This window comes from Mustela nigripes, chromosome 6 (assembly GCF_022355385.1).
Source record: "Mustela nigripes isolate SB6536 chromosome 6, MUSNIG.SB6536, whole genome shotgun sequence".
Classification (NCBI taxonomy): Eukaryota; Metazoa; Chordata; class Mammalia; order Carnivora; family Mustelidae; genus Mustela; species Mustela nigripes.
The window spans coordinates 41,725,301-41,741,489 of record NC_081562.1 but is presented as its reverse complement, the minus strand read 5'-3'; the positions used below and the strand labels follow the sequence as shown (position 1 = coordinate 41,741,489).

Genomic DNA, 16,189 nt, shown 5'->3' with positions numbered 1-16,189 from the left:
TTTTAAAATTTTTAACAAGTCACCTTAAAATACCATATCTACTATATTCTTATATTTCTAGTTTAGTTTGGAATTTCCTGGTGAGAAACTGGCAGCTGAACGAACAACAAAGAATTTTTTGCTTTAGTATAAATATTTCCAAGATTTACAAAATAGGATGTCAAACATGTGTGAAATTTTTAAAAATCGAGGCTATACGGCATCTTATTACAAAATGTATTTTCATTTCAAATCATACAGTTGATAATAGACATGAAGGTCAAGACCTGTCATAAGGGGCAACTGCAAATAAACTTTACAAGGCAGTATAATGTGGTGATTAAGAGGACAGGCTCTTGAATCAAAGCTCAGGTTAAACTTCTAATTCAAATCCTTTTGGTAGGCTCAACAACCTGCCACTTAGCTTCCCTGAGACTTTGGTTTAGTCCAAATCCTGGTTCCACTATCTACCACTTAATCTCTCAGTGCCTGAGGTTTAAAAAAGGAAAAAAAAAAATAATCTGATGGGGAGGGGGAGGTGCTCATCATGAGGATTAAATGTGATAACATAGCAAATACTTCTAAACTTGTAACTGGTACATAGTAATCAACACATTATTTATTATTATTAGTAGTAGTAATACCAACTATGCCTACTAAGACACTTTCAGGAGCTATAACAATCTCCTTCTGAATCTATCATGTTAACAACCCTAAATCAAAAAGTTTCTCCTTTTCATCGGAAAAGAGTCTTCAAGCTCAAAACCATTTGCTCTTTTTTTCAATCTTTTGTGAACACGGAAGGTGATGGGTAAATGGTTTCTTTTTCATTTTAAGACCCAAGATCTTTAGTTTTTAAAATAATTTCCTTGCAAATATTATACACAAGATAGATTGCTCTGTGGATTATAAACATATGAAGAGTTCACAAAATATAATGAAATTTTGAGATTTATAAAAGAACAGCTGCCAGACCAAAAAGCTTAGATAAGAAATGAGGCAGAAGTCCATTAGCCTCATCAAAAAATATTGAATTCTAAAATAAAGCACAGCAGGCAGAGATCCTTCATGGTTTACAGTCACTCAAATCACTAAAAACACATAAAGGATACTTCTGGTAATTTTTTTTTTTTAACTTAATAGCAGGAAAATCCCGTTTCTCCACAACAATGAATAGATGGCACGATAGATAGATAGGCATGGGATATTTCTTCAAAAACAAATTCTCTAGGGAAGAAATGCCTAAAAGCTCAGATTTTCAGCCATACACATCCCTTACATAAAGCTTTAAAAATCTGAGGCCTCGGGGCACCTGGGTGGCTCAGTGGGTTAAGCCTCTGCCTTCAGCTCAGGTCATGATCTCAGAGTCCTGGGATCGAGCCCCGCATCGGCCTCTCTGCTCAGTAGGGAGCCTGCTTCCTCCTCTCTCTCTGCCTGCCTCTCTGCCTGCTTGTGATCTCTCTCTGTCAAATAAATAAATAAAATATTTAAAAAAAAAAATCTGAGGCCTCTAGCGTTTCTGTGGTAACATTAAAGTAAAAAAGTTAGGCTTCATTTCTATCAGAAAACATTATGCTTCACTGAAAGAAAACTAAGCATCTAAAATTTTAATACTCAAAAATGTAAAGGTAATTTAAAGGGTCAACTCAAAGGTCAAGTAGATATTAGAGTTCATGATAAATACACCAACATATTTTTTAATAATCTGAAGGTTTTCCCCCCCCCCCCCCCCCGAGAGAGAGTGAGAGCAAGCAAGCATGGTGGGGAGCGAAAGAGGGAGAGAGAGAGAATCCCAAGCAGGCTCCATGACCAGTGGAGCCTGACATGGGGCACAACCCTGAGATCATGACCTGAGCCAAAATCAAGAGTCAGATGCTCAACTGACTGAGACACCCTGGCACCCCTGACAAAGATCTATTTCAAACAATTTAACATGAAGTCCTTCTATGTGTTAGATCCCCTCCATATACATGATGTAACTTTATTCTCCCAACAACCATACAGAGTAAGGATTACTGTCCTTTTACAAATGAGGAAACTAAGGCCCAGAGATTTGCCTACACTTGCTTGTGTAAGATTTAATCAAAAATCTAATTCAAATTTTCTGACACCCCAGTTCAATGCTCTTGCTTTCACTATACCACTGTCACTTCCACAATTCGAGTACTCTAATCTTAGTTCTTATGAAGTATACTAATCTCTTCATCTGGGAGAGGCAACAGTTGTAAGGGGAGAAGAAAAATTATTCATAATGTCACCATCAAAGAGGAAAAAAATTATTCATAATATAACCCCAAAAAAACCTCATTGTGCTTATTAATCCCACATGATTACCAAGTCCATTGTAAATGCTTTGTTCATACTGTCTACCCCCTTAAAACACCTGCTTATCTTCAGATACACAGCTTTAACCAAAACCTAACTCAAGAATTACTTCCCCTAAAAGAGCTTCCCAATTATGACCTGTTCTCTTCCTCTCAATCCAACATCCTTCCTTACCATCTCACTCCTTGTATCTATTCTGGACTACATTATCACACACTCCTCTGTTCTCCTGCCGTATATTTGGAACTACATTTTTTTCATTCAGTAACTGTTAAGTATTTGAAGAACTAATAGTGAACAAATAAGACAGGTCCTTGCTATCACAGATGATTTACATTGTTTTAAAAAGGTAAAAATAAGATAGGGTAGAAGAGTATGTTGTTCTACAACAAGGATTCCTTCCTTACAAGGTCTCTGAAGAAACCTTTCTCGCTTGCGTACTTGGTAACATTTTTCTGGGAGGAAAAATTCCTATTATCACAACTTTCAGATGAGACCTTCAAGTTAATGCCTTCAAAGAAATATGAGGGAGTGAGGAACCAAGGTAGAAAGAAGGATAGATCTAAAATCTTTCAAGGGATTCCAACATAGGAATGTAAATCTACATCTACACATTAGTCCAGACATCCCTTCCTGAGTCCCATCCACAAGAAAATGATACTATAGCCACAACTGCTCCAATAGAGCATCTCCACCAATCTCCTTGCACCCAGCCACTTTAATGCAGTACTCAGAGACTTTTTAATTCATGTTATATTTATGGATTACATGTACATCATATTAAAAAAAATAAGGTAAGACATATGCCTTCTACTTTTGAATCCCCTGATGCTCCAAGATCACTGCTATAAATGCATTCAGCTTTGAATATTATAAATATTCAAACGTAACACTTCAGGTATTGCTATTAGCATAAGAATTTTCCACAAAATCGGAAAACTGTGTCTAAGTATCCTCCCTTACTCTGTCACTCATGTTCCAAGTAACCTGCTCTTGAAGGATTATTTATAAACCAAAACAAGTTTAAATGTACTAACAGTACTCACTAAAGAAATTCTGCAATTTGTCTTTTAACAAGACAGCTCCTTTTGTAATGAAAATTTAATAAAATCATAATGTTATCATTTTTTTCTTAAGTCAAAACTAAAATATAACTTCATTACACAGAATTGTAATTTATTTATCCCCAGAGTATAAGGTTTTCAATTAAAAAATGAACCAAGAAACTAGATCTTGCCAAATTTATAAGTGCCATAAATGTGCTGCTGTAAAAACCATATTTGACTGCCTTGAAAATGTAATACTCTAACTGAAAAAGGACAGCACCTTTTCCAGATCACAGATAGCATATTAATATTCAACAAGAAATAAACCATGACCCTTTTTTAATTAAACAACCAGTTCTAAGCAGCTGTGTACAATGTATTGTGGCTCAAACAGTCTACGTGGAATTTGACCGCAACAACCTAATCTCCATAATTAAAGACCTAAAAGGTAGTTCTTATGTTTCATCTATTCCCTTTCCCAGTACTTTGAACAGGCATATTATAGTCATTCCATACATAGTTGGTATCAAAAAAGGGGCAACAAATACTTGAAATTAGCTGTACTTTCTATAAAGGACAAATCATACCCTTACTCTCCCTTTCCCAACCTGTTTTATAAAATTAGCATGATCATAGTTCCACTGTAAAACAGGTTTCTAGCAAGCATAAAAATTGACCACAGTCTCTTAACATGATCAACTGCAGACAACAGCTGATGGAATGGAGAAAATCTAACAAGCAATTCATCCACGTTCCTCTACAATCCTTATTTTCCTTGAAATCCTAAGAGGCAAAAAAACAAAACAAAACAAAAAAAAACAAAACAAAATAAAATCTTTTAAATAATTATCTGAAAAGACCTAAAGTGGCACTAATTTGAGGCTAAGTTTCAAGGGAAGTTAATAAAACCCCACTATAGCATTCTCATACTTATCAGAAGTCACTCAAAGTCCTCTAGCATTAGAAAGGCAAAAACTTCATTAAATTATTTAACACATGGGGCGCCTGGGTGGCTCAGTGGGTTAAGCCGCTGCCTTCGGCTCAGGTCATGATCTCAGAGTCCTGGGATCCAGTCCCACATCGGGCTCTCTGCTCAGCAGGGAGCCTGCTTCCTCCTCTCTCTCTGCCTGCCTCTCTGCCTACTTGTGATCTCTCTCTCTGTCAAATAAATAAATAAATAAATCTTTTAAAAAAATTATTTAACACAAATATGCTTATAATATCATCAGATAAGTTTTCCCATCTGTTTGAGGAGTCCAAGTTATCTATCATTTCAGACAATATTTAGATAAAATGAAATTAGGCAAGTTCCCTAAAGCAGATGTCTCTCATAAAGAAGAGTGTTATATGACTTTTGTGAATGGAAGATCTGCATATACTGTTGCTTCACTCAGCTGGTCTCGAGTGGGCGGCTCAATGAACCAGAAGCGTGCTCCATGTGAAGCTCCTAAGAACCTGAGTCCACTCTTGAGAAAGGACTTAGAAACAAACATTACATTTAAAAGTACAACTAAGGCTTCGTCTTCCTCCTACGTTACAAGTCGGCCACAGGAACTGAGTTCAGAAGAACGACACCGTGTCACTCGGCTCAGTATGGGCGGGTGCGGTTGCGGTGCGCGGCACAGCCTCCTCTGAGGCTGTCACAGGAAAACCGAAGCCTCGCCTTAACCGCGCCAAGTGACAAAGCACCAGCTCTCCCCCGCGCGGGGGCTTCCGGCGAGACCCCGCTGTCCGCCCAAACTTCGGGAGGAGGCACTCAGGGTGGTCAAAATGCTCTCACCACCCCCGGCCCCTGACGTGGCTTTGTAAGGTTTGCACACGCACGTACTGTGGGCCCCAAAACACTCCACCCCCGCCGGCCTTTGGAATCCCCCACTCCAAATAGGGACAAAGAAGCCGAAGAGGAACTCTCCGGCGCGGGGAGCCCCAGCCGAGCCGAGCTCAGAACGTGGGGATAAGGGGGTGCAGTCGCCCAGGAGGGTGCAGACCCGTCGGCCCCCGACTCAGGGACCGGCGTGACACTCACCAGTGCGGAGCCCCCGGAGAGGCGGGCAGCAGAGGGCCGGTTCCTCCGGGGCCCTACACGAGCCCGGGCGGACCCCAACTTCTCTCGGCTGCTGTAGCCGGCAGGAGCTAGGGCGCGAGCCCAGACCGAGGGCGCTGGCTCGCTGCCGCGGAGACGCTGCCGGCTGTGCACGAGAGCGGGGCGGGAACTCCCTGTCCGCGGTCCTCTGGCCAGGGCGGGATCCACCTTCCCCTCGTCTACCCGATTCTCGCTGCGGCTTTTGGCGCGGTAAAACCTAACGCCAGAGCCGCTCGGGCTACCGCTCCCACCACCGCCCGGCCCGGAGCTCGTCGCGGCCTAATGTTGTCATCGGCCGCGTCGCCGCCTCTCTGGGAACCTGGAGCCTCGGAGATACTTCACATCCGAGCGCCCTCCCCTTCCAGGCCCCGCCCCCCAGCTCGCGCGCTCCAGCCACCCCCCCCCTTCCCGTCACGTGACAGGGTGCGGAGGCGGCCGCAGAGACGCCTCTCCTGCGGGCTAGGCGGTGAGTCGCGCGGGAACAACTGTCAACACCTTGTTCTGCCAGAGTCTTATCGCCTCGGAATTGCCTCCGCGTACCCGAAGGAGGCTTCGGAATGCGAGACCACCGCCTTCCGCCCCACGCCTGTAACCTGCTGAGGCGGGGCCTTGTGGACCGGTCTTACAGGGCCCTGTCTAATCTGAGGAGACTGCACAGTGCAGGTCCCTGGTGAGGGCTTAGGACCCCACGCCCACTCGGAGGCGTGAGGGTGACGCCCGCCTCCTCAGCCCTGGCTTGGCTGAAGTTTTAGCCAAAGGAAAAAAGAAGGCATCGTGGTGTCTGGGTGAAAAAGCAGTAACTAATTCTTCCGATTTCTAGTAACACGTTAATTTGTGGCATTTAATTTACTGTTTTCCTCGTTAGAGGTTTTTATTTTTGAGGAAAGGATGGTGCGTTTCAATCATGCTGGGATGAAAATAGCCTAGCAAACTTATTTTTGTTCCTCATCAGGTTCAGCATCCTTCGTGCCAGTTTCGCAGTCATTAAGTCTTACACTGTGTTAGGTTGGTGGCAGTTTAAGCAGATACGCAGGATTTGGGCAATTTGTTCCATTTTTAAAATAAAGACTAATCCTCCCCGTCCCCCAAGTACCTTAACTTTTGGGCATACCTTTTGCCTCCCTTTTAAACCATGGTCCAAGGACCTCTCTCCCCCAGCCCTCAACCCTGGTGAGGAGGAGAGAAGAGTATGCTGGACACCGGAGGAGAAGCAACAATACAGAAATGAGGGGGTTAGAAAAGCAAAAGATCATAATCAAACCCTGGGAACAATGAAAGCACGTGAGAAAGCTTTCTCCGTTTGCAAGTCATTTTTACTTTTGGCCCAGAACTAAGGGTTTTTTGCTTAAGCAAAAAGTCTTACGTCCTCATTACATTTTCTTAATATGACATCAAAAAGCTTTCTGATCAGCTGGATACTTTGAAATGAATAAGCAATAGAGTTTGGCCTGTTTAAATCGTTATGATTAATGTATTTTATGGATACACTAAGAAACAGACTTTAAAACTCACCATTAGTTCGTGTTACTCAAGATAGAAAAACACTGCCAATTAAACTATGCCATGCCACTGATATTTTTAGGACACATCCTGAGTTCAGAGATTGTTAAAATGTGAAAAACAATGAGTCTTAGAATCTGTGAGACTGGTAATGAGCTGGTGTTCTTCATTCTGTAGAATGAAGAAAAGATTCTACAGGTTCTGTTCTGAACTCTTGAGATAATTGTAGTTCCAATAAATATGAGAGACATTTATTATTCTGTGAAGGACACTTTCAGCAAAGCAAGTAACTTTGGAGTTTGTCAGTAAATTGAAACCTGTCTCCTATTTTCTGGAGAAATATTTTTTATACAGACTCAAAAATTAATTTTATTTTGTAATAAAATAAGCTAGAATGGAAGAGAATATAAAGACCAGACTATATACTTAGTGTGGACAAGAAATTGCTTTGTGAAATTTTTGTTTCATTTGTGGGGAAGGATAAGAGTGTGTCCTATATTGTGATTTAAATTGTTTCTTATTGTGAGTTGCAGTCAAATAGATTTGAAAAAGAATGATCTTAGAGCACAAATAACACACAAAATATACACTCTGGGCTCTGTCTCTCTGGTACTTTTCCTTTACTTTGGGAACTAAAACTAAAGATTAGAAAGAGAAGACAGGGTGCCTGGGTGGCTCAGTGGGTTAAGCTGCTGCCTTTGGCTCAGGTCATGATCTCAGGATCCTGGGATCAAGTCCCACATCAGGCTCTCTGCTCAGCGGGGAGCCTGCTTCTCTCTCTCTCGCTGCCTGCCTCTCTGCCTACTTGTGTTCTCTGTCTGTCAAATAAATAAATAAAATCATTAAAAAAAAAAAAAAAAGAAAGAGAAGGCAAATTACCTTGACAGTCCTCTCCTGCCTCAGGCCCAAATTTCTTACACAGGCAGTGGAAAATAAATGACCTTTTCCTGAAAAAGGAAGCACCCTTCTGGAAGCAAGGTGGCCTAGGTTATAGACTTTGCTAGTTAGACGTTTGGCTAGATGAATTACTCTCTGCATTTCAAATTCTGATAAAAGTAGGAAGTTGGACTATATGCTGTTTAACCAATGTTATTCAACCTTTTTTTTTTTCAGTGATGATATTCACATTTGAAATAAATAGCCATTGTATACTCAGGACAGTGCAAATTCTTGTCAGACTAGTTATAACTCCTATCAACCACACTAAAAAAAAAATCAGAATGCAAGTTCATGAAACTAAAGATATGGAACAACAAATGTAAGTATATCTTTTGCAGTTGTCTGTATTTTAACTGTTGCTAATAGGGGCGCCTGGGTGGCTCAGTGGGTTAAGCCTCTGCCTTCGGCTCAGGTCATGATCCCAGGGGCCTGGGATCAAGTCCCGCATGGGGCTCTCTGCTCAGCAGGGAGCCTGCTTCTCCTCATCTCTGTCTCTCTGCCTATTTGTGATCTCTCTCTCTGTCAATTAAATAAATAAAATCATTTAAATTAAAAAAAATAACTGTTGCTAATAATAATTGCTTGCCATGAATGATGATTTTGACATACCTCACAACTGATTGCAACAAAATGATGTATCAATATATTCAAATTCAGAAAGATATACTTTTCAGATCCTTTCAAATCTAATATTCTATGATTGCAGGAAATGATCAATCTAGCATTTGTGATATAATCACAACATAAACAGAAACTGTAAAATATGTGATCCTGCACTATAATTGAGAAATACCCTGTAACTCATTTGCTATGTTGAGATACCCTACAAGTTTTCTACTCTTAAAATAATTTTTAAGAATAACATTTTTGAGGGGAGCCTGGGTGCCTCAGTGGGTTAAAGCCTCTGCCTTCGGCTCAGGTCATTATCCTAGGATCCTGGGATCAAGCCCCACATCAAGCCCCGCATCGCATCATCAGGGTCTCTGCTCAGCAGGGAGCCTGCTTCCACCTCTTTCTCTCTGCCTGCCTCTCTGCCTATGTGTGATCTCTGCCTGTCAAATAAATAAATAAAATATTTGAAAAAAAGAATAACATTTTTGAACAAAACTTTTTATTAAAACTATCCACTTTTATTATAACTACCCAATTTTAACTCCAATGAGAATTAATCTCTTATTGCCCAGTGTTTAATTAATTATACATTTCTGAGAATGAGAAGTTCTTTTTCCAAATCAGTTAAAGCACTGACAGGCATGATAATAGAATATGTATGAACCCTGACCTAAAATGAGAACAATTGGCTTGAGGTTGTTTTTTGTTTTACCTTTAGCCTTTCCATTTAGACATCTGTGTTGCCAAAAATTGCTGATGAAGATTTTCTATTAAAATGCTCATTTTCTCAAAGAAGATTAAGAGTAACCTTAAACATGAATAAGGTATTGAACACAATAAGATTGTGGTAGATTATATTATTACCCTTGGCCCTGTAACTTGCTCTAGCCAGTGGTTTATAAACAGATGTAATACATGCTAACTACTTTAAATTTTAGTGCAACATTCAGGTCAATCTCTTAGTCTCATGCTGCGTGCCATGAGAAAGGCATTTTTCAAATAGGCTATCAGAATGAGAGAATACACGGAGCAGACCTGCAATTTACCTTTACCCTGGAGCAATACAGTAGCAGCTGACTTGCTGCTACTAATATGAAATAAGAATAAATAATAAATATTTATTACAGAGATTTTGAATTTATTATGTAGTATAATCTCACAAATCAGGTTAAGTACATGTAAACTAACAGATTAGTGGTTCAAAGGCTAAATGTACTATAGAACAATATTACTCTTCTATTTAGTAAAATAAAGTAATAGACACTTACAAAATAGTCACCTAGATATTTGGTAAGCACCCAACTAAAAATTTATATTAAAAAGTAGTCTATGGGTCAGGCCAGGTAGAGGTATTCAATCAGTGGGGGTGCATACTGTCTCCTAGCTGCCAAGGAGTATGGGCCCCGCCCTTTGGGCACATTTTGGGCACCAATTCTGAACTAGGTGATGGGTTGGTTCAAATGTCTACTAGGGTAAATTGTAATTCAGTTGGTCGCTTAGCATCACTGTGGAGTTTCCTGTGTTTGTTACAATCTCACTGGCCACCTGTGTGTGGCCAGGCCCCACCGCATGGCCTTTGCTCTATAAAGGTTAGTCTGGAAAGCAGGGAGGGGTCGTCCTCTCTGTAGGGGCGGTCCCCACCGGTCTATTTGACGGTCAGTCTGATTCCTGCTGCTTGGTGCGAAATAAAGCTTTGCTTGACCTTAAAAAAAAAAAAAAAGTAGTCTATTTATAATATCTGAAGATTTGCTTACAAAATATTTACGTATCGATGCGGGTCTCGATCCTAGATCGTGACTTGAGCTGAAGCCAAGAGTTGGGTGCTTAACCAACCAAGCCATCCAGGCACCCCGAGCAGCTCACATTTTAAAAAATAACAAGCACAGAAGAAAAGGAGACCCCATTGGTAAGAAACAGTGAACATAGCAAAAACATATTCAAAAGGGCTTTAGATACTGAAATTACACATAGACTGTAAAATAACTATATAAAATACAAATAAAAGACAACCTTGAAAATATGTACAGAGAACAAGAGAGTACAAAGAATAACTAAAGGTGTTTTTTTGTAAAATAGAATTTAAAAAATTAAAATATATAAATTATTAAAATTTAAAACTCAGTAGACATGTTTAATAGTCTATTTGACATAGTAGAAGTAAAATTTAGTGAACTGGGAGATAGAGATGAAGAAATTGGCCAAATGTAATAGAAAAAAGAAAAATAAATGAAAAATGCTAAAGAGACTTTAAGTGACATGGAAGACATTGTGAGAAAGTCTGAAATAAATCAGTACTCCAAAAGAATAGGAAATAGGAAAGAGAAAATATGGCAAAGCAGTACCTGTTAAGATAATGGTTGAAAACTTCCCAGAACTGATGAAAGAAAGACTCTAACCCACAGACTTAGAAAATACCCAGTAAGTTAAAGAATAATAAATCTACCACTTATATATATGATAGTAAAACTGTAAAACACCAGAAACAAAAAAAGAAAACCTTAAAAGTAGAAGGTAAAAAAAAAAATAGATTATCCTCAAAATATCTGGTAATTGGCTTTCCTCAAGAGAATCAGAAGACAGTGAAAAAATGTCTTCAGTGGGCTAGGAAAATGACTGTCAGCCTAGAATTCAATGCCCACTGAAGAGATCTTTAAGAATGAAGCCAAAATGAAGGCATTTTTCCAGGCAAGAAAAAACAGTTTGCTGCTAATATTGATTCTCACTAATAGAAAGTCTAAAGAAATTTCTTTCTACAGAAAAAAATGAAATCATCCCAATTAAAAGGTCTGATAGTTAAGACTAAAGGAATAGCACTGAAAGTGTTAAATATTTGCATGAATCTAAAAACCATTGACTACACAAACCAGAATTGTTAAAAATATTTAATAATATTTTTAAAAGAAAAAATAGCAATCAATCATATTCCTAGCATCAGAATAAATCCAATCAGATTCTTACTTTACACCTACTATTAAACAGACCTCATCAGACCAAGTATTTTATCCATTTGTATTATTTTCATCTGGTATATGCCCTTAAAAGCAAAAATACTAAACATTTCCATTTTTTTTCCTCTTTTCTGGTCCATTTAGCCAAGACTATGTTAATGTTTTAGTGGTATTCTCTTTTTAAATAACTCTCCTGATATAGCATTTTAAATATTTTTCTTCATGACATTTTTATTTCAAATTTGCCTAATGTACCAGTGAGGATGATTTATTAATAATCAGATTAAGAAATTAACACATATTTAGGAGATCATGATTTAGAGTAATAAAAAACAGAATTACATACTATTTTTCAAATAACTATGAAGCATTAATGAGTCCCACCATAGAAGTCTAAAAATGAAAGTTCATCATAACAAATTATATAATTATGTATTCACAGGTTAAGAACAATTAACTCTTATTGAAAAGCTCTGCCTACTCTTTCCACCCACATTGCCTTTTCAATGTGCATGCTATGACTTTTTAATACCATCTCTGGATATAGTTAGAAATCTATGCTCAGAATTTAAAGATTGACTCCTGAGTTTTAATTAAGCTCAGAGGGCATCCTGAACTCCAAATAAATTTTTATAAAGGAAGAAGAACCCATTTCTTTCTGATATCTTCCTAGCCTACATATTCCCAGTTGTAAATATGTTCTTCATTTCAATTTCAAGAGAGTGTATAAAAAGCTATTTATCATAGATATGTAAACATGTAAAGCATAGGACACATAATTCCTTAAATTTCTGAAGTTGTGGTAACTACAATGCAAAGAAATTATATCCTCATTTTTTTTTAACCAAAGCTTTACTCTTTCTTTTCCTCAGCCACATAAGATTATTAGAAATATATTTACTTTTGTAATACTTTCCTGAGAAAACCAAATCATAATTTCACTGCACAATGTCCAAATGACTTTCATTACTTCATATTTTTTAACATATAAGAGATTATAAATAGTTAGAATAGATTATTCTGGTTAGCTTTCTCATACCTGTGTTTATACATCCATAAACTTTCTGATAGTTCACAAGTAATTCATATAAACCAGACTGTACATTAATTCTTTCAACTTAATAAGTTACTGGTTTTTACTGTGTCCAAGGCTCATCCTATTTACAAAAAAATTATTTAAGTATCTGTAGTTTACTTCACCTCTTTTCTGAAATGAATGGGAAGCTAGCAAGAGGCCTCACTCTACAGTGTTTCAAAACTGCCATTTGTGCTCTTCTCTCCTAGTAATAAAGGTGCCATATGTACAACATTATCAGGTAGTAGCCATCTACTCACCTCTCCCAACAAGGACAGGAGCTACCTAAATGACTTTTGTCAAATCTCCTACTAATTATTTATTATCTTTCTTATTCTTCCAGAACACTGGTGCCCAGAGGTGACAAGGTGAAGAAAGAAGACACCTTCCTTATATTCCAGTAATGTTTGTCCAAAGCATTCGTGTCCAGTTCATCCCTTGGTTCTAGGCCCTGTTGATATTTTCCCATAGTTGTTCTCAGTCAGTTCCTATGGGAGCCTAACTTACTGGTATTATATGCACAGACAGCTGAGACCAGATTCCCAATCCCATTCCCCAGCTGTTTCCTTTTATCCCTAATGCCTATAACACCCTCCTGCAACGGAATGGAGTTAGGATACATCTATTTTTTATTTTATTTTTAAATATCAGCTCCTTTCCAGAGATGGCCAAACACTTTGCCCCTTGTGGTCTTTGACTTTCTTTTGCTGTCAGCCAAGTGTCTTGGATCTAACATTGTTTGCCTCCCAGCCTCCCTTTCTGAAATTTTTAGAAAAACAGTACACCCTATGAATACATTGCTATAAACTAAGAACATGGAAAATACTAGAAGAAAATTACCTTCATGCAATAAATAAAGGCAAGGAAATAAGGGGCACTATTATTATTAAAGTAGATTCATCAATGAGAAGGAAGGAGAGAAAATGGTGTCTACGGATTACAGCATGTATAGTCAAGCTGCAGCCCACTCAAGGATATGCACAGACCACCCAGGCGTATGGGCAGCAAAGTTATGGAACCTGTGGACAACCCACAGATGTCAGCTTTACCCAAGCTCAGATCACTGCAACCTATGGGCAGACCACCTATGCAACTTCTTATGGAACAGCCTCCTCCTCGTTACACTACTCCAGCTGCCTCCCAGGCATACAGTCTGCACTGTATGGCACTGGTGTTTATGATACCCACTGCTATCGTCACTACCATCCAGGCCTTCTGTGCACCTCAGTCTGCATATGGCACTCAGCCTGCTTACCCAGTCTACAGGCAGCAGCCAACAGCCACTGAACCTGTAAAACCACAGGATGGTAACAATCTGCTGAGACTAGTCAATCTCAGTTTAGCACCAGAGGTTACAATGAGCCCAGACTATGATATGGACAGAATAACTATAGTTACCCCAGGTACCTAGGAGCTACCCCATGCAGCCAGTCAGCACCACCATCTTCTCCTACCAGCTATTCCTCTGCACAGCTAGCTAGGTATGATCAGAATAGTTACTCTCGGCAGAACACCTATGGGCAGCCCACCAGCTGTGGACAGCAGAGTAGCTATGGTCAACAAAGCCGCTATGGGCAGCAGCTGTCCACTAGTTATCCCTGCCAAACTTGATCCTAAAGCCAGACTCCCCAAGTCAATATAGCCAACAGAGCAGCAGCTACAGGCAGCAGAGCTCATTCCAACAGGACCACCCCAGTAGCATGGGTGTTTATGGAGTTCCAGGAGTCTGGAGGACTTTCCAGACAGGAGAGAATGGAACATGAGTGGGCCTGATAACTGGGGCAGTGAAAGAGGGGTATTTGATCAGTGGGAGCATGAGCAGAAATGGGCAGGGAGGAAGATGCAGAGCAATGGGTGCTGGAGAGCAAGGTGGCTTCATGGTCAAAAGGACCAGATCTTGATCTAGGCCCACCTGTGGCTCTAGATGAAGACTCTGGCAATGTGCAATTTAAGCTTAAATGACAATGCGATTCTAGGTGATCTGGCAGACTTCATTAAGCAGTGTGAAGTTGTTAAGATAAACAAGAGAACTAGATAACCCATGATCCATATCTACTTGGACAAGGAAACAGGAAAGCCCAAAGGTGGTGCTACAGTGTCCTATAAAGACCCACCAGCTGTTAAGGTTGCCATGGAGTGGTTTGATGGGAAAGATTTTCAAGGGAGCAAACTTAAGGTTTCTCTTGCTAAGAAGCAGCCTCCGATGAACAGCATTCCTGGTAGTATGCTTCCCCGTGAGGGCAGAAGGATGCCAAAGTCACGCTGTGGAGGTCCAGATGGTCCACGAGGGCCTGGGGGTCCCATGGGTCACATGAGAGACCGAGGAGGAGATAGAAGTAGCTTTCCCCCAAGAGGGTCCCAGAGTTTCCAAGGGAACCCATCTGGAGGAGGAAACATCCAGCACAGAGCTGGAGACTGGCAGTGTCCCAATCCAGGGTATGGAAACCAGAACTTTGCCTGGAGAACAGAATGAACCATTCTAAAGTCCTAGAGCCTGAAGGCTTCCTTCCACCACCTCTCCCACCACTGCGTGGTGACTGTGGCAGAGGCAGCCCTGGTGGCAGGCAGGGAGGAAGAAGTGGCCTCATGAGCTATGGTGGTCAGGGTGGGATGTTCAGAAATGGTCATGGTGGAGAAAGAGGTGGCTTTCTGGTGGCTGTGGCATGGACAGAGGTGACATTGGTGAAGGAAGATGGGGTAACTCTAATGGGTCCCCTGGACCTTTGATGGAACAGATGGGAAGAAGATGACATGGGGGTGAAAGACCTGGAAAAATGATAAAGGTGAGCACCATCAGGAACACAGAGACCAAACCTACTAGATGCAGAGACCCTGAAGACCTTCACTGACTACAGATATATTTTTAAACCATAACATGTTTTAAATTTATAATTCCATATTTATAATGTTGGCCACAACATCATGATTATTCCTTGTCTGTACTGTCGTATTTTTCACCATTTGTGAGGAAACATTAAAACAACTTAAATGGTAGTGTGCTGTTTTTTTCCTTCTTTTAAAGATTGTTTTTTAGGGGTGCCTGGGTGGTGTAGTCATTAAGCATCTGCCTTTGGCTCAGGTCATGATCCCAGGACCCTGGGATCGAGCCCAGCATTAGGCTCCTGCTCAGAGGGAGGCCTGTTTCTCCTTCTCTTTGTTTCCCTGCTTGTGTTCCCTTTCTGCTATGTTTCTCTCTGTTAAATAAATAAATAAAATCTTTAAATAAATAAATAAAGGTGGTTGTTTAGACTAAGACTAAATAATGGAAACCCCTTGTGAACATGCTCAGTATCATTGTGGAGAACCAAGAAGGCCTCTAATTGTAACAGTGTTCATGGTTGTGATGTTCTATTTTTATTTAATAAAATTACAAATGTTTATTAAAAAAATAGACTCATCAGACATATCAACCGAATGCAGTATGTGGACCTCTTTTAGATTGTTTCAAATCACTTTTATAAAAGACACTATTGAGACAATCAGGGAGATATTAATACTTTTTGGATATTACATGATATCAAGGAATTATTATTAATCATCTTAGGCATAATAATATGTGGTTATGTTTTTTTAAATATCTCATTTCTTAGAGGTACATACTGTATAATTGGGCCCCTACTTTAAAGGAAAAAAAAACCCACGTTCAAATTATGTCACTTTCTTTTCTCTATCTGTAGGTCAA

The 16,189-nt window shown here is 39.8% G+C and overlaps 1 protein-coding gene and 1 pseudogene across 7 annotated transcripts in view; one reads left to right on the top strand and one right to left on the bottom strand.

Moving 5' to 3' along the window:
• OSBPL8 (oxysterol binding protein like 8) overlaps positions 1-5,790 on the bottom strand; it is a 154,415-nt gene extending 148,625 nt beyond the window's left edge. For all 7 annotated transcript variants that reach the window (XM_059402420.1, XM_059402424.1, XM_059402426.1 and 4 more), the window contains exon 1: positions 5,377-5,790. The gene's annotated coding sequence lies outside the window, so the exon portion shown is untranslated. The remainder of the gene's footprint in view (positions 1-5,376) is intronic.
• Positions 5,791-5,849: 59 nt separating this feature from the next.
• LOC132020552 (RNA-binding protein EWS-like) lies at positions 5,850-15,485 on the top strand (annotated as a pseudogene).
• Positions 15,486-16,189: the final 704 nt, after the last annotated feature.